Genomic DNA, 717 nt, shown 5'->3' with positions numbered 1-717 from the left:
TCCGTTAAAGCGCAAGCCTACACTTTAGGCAACATTAAAATCAATTAGAGGAGATATGGTATATAAATCTTAACAAATGGAAATATATGTTTTTACGGGATCTCATTTCTTTCTCCTACGATTTCATATTCATACTTCTAAATATATGATTAACAGATTAACAGATTTATCGTTTTAATATTCACTAAATATCTCTAACTTTACCTAATATATATGATTAGCGGATTCTTAGTCCCGTAATCAAATCTCCAAAAACTGTATCACCAACTCATTCGACTAAGATTCGACTAAAATTACGGAAATTTGATTACCTAATTAATTGTTAAATCAATTACGATAATTTTAGAATAAATTCTACTCTACCTATAAATACTCATTGCTCATACACATCAACATCATACCTTCCAACAAATTTTTCCAGTGATTCTCACATACTCTTACGAAATGGCTGCCAACTTAGAAGTAACTGATCTTGCTGACATCAAACCTTTCAAGACTGTTTGGAAGGTCCAAGTCAAAATTATCCATAGCTGGCAGCAATATACCAGCTACTCTGGTGAGACCCTAGAGATGGTCCTAGCTGATGTCTCGGTAAGCTTACCAACAATACACATAAAGTTCATACCTTTATATTCGAAATATTTAGTCGAATTATTTAGTCACTTACTATGAATATGTTTTCCTTTTCTCTTTAGGGTACTTTGATCCATGCGACTG

General features: G+C 32.6%; 1 long non-coding RNA gene across 1 annotated transcript in view; it reads right to left on the bottom strand.

Annotated features, from left to right (window-relative positions):
- The window catches only part of LOC104721133, a 3,505-nt gene continuing 2,788 nt past the window's right edge, over positions 1 to 717 (bottom strand). Inside the window, exons 4-5 of the long non-coding RNA XR_002033986.1 lie at positions 402 to 714; positions 1 to 17 (exon numbers count right to left, since the gene is read on the bottom strand). This is a non-coding gene — a long non-coding RNA (uncharacterized LOC104721133). The remainder of the gene's footprint in view (positions 18 to 401; positions 715 to 717) is intronic.

Source organism: Camelina sativa, chromosome 2, assembly GCF_000633955.1.
Source record: "Camelina sativa cultivar DH55 chromosome 2, Cs, whole genome shotgun sequence".
Lineage (NCBI taxonomy): Eukaryota > Viridiplantae > Streptophyta > Magnoliopsida > Brassicales > Brassicaceae > Camelina > Camelina sativa.
Note: the sequence above shows the minus strand (reverse complement) of the source record. Positions and strands in the feature narration are given on the sequence as shown.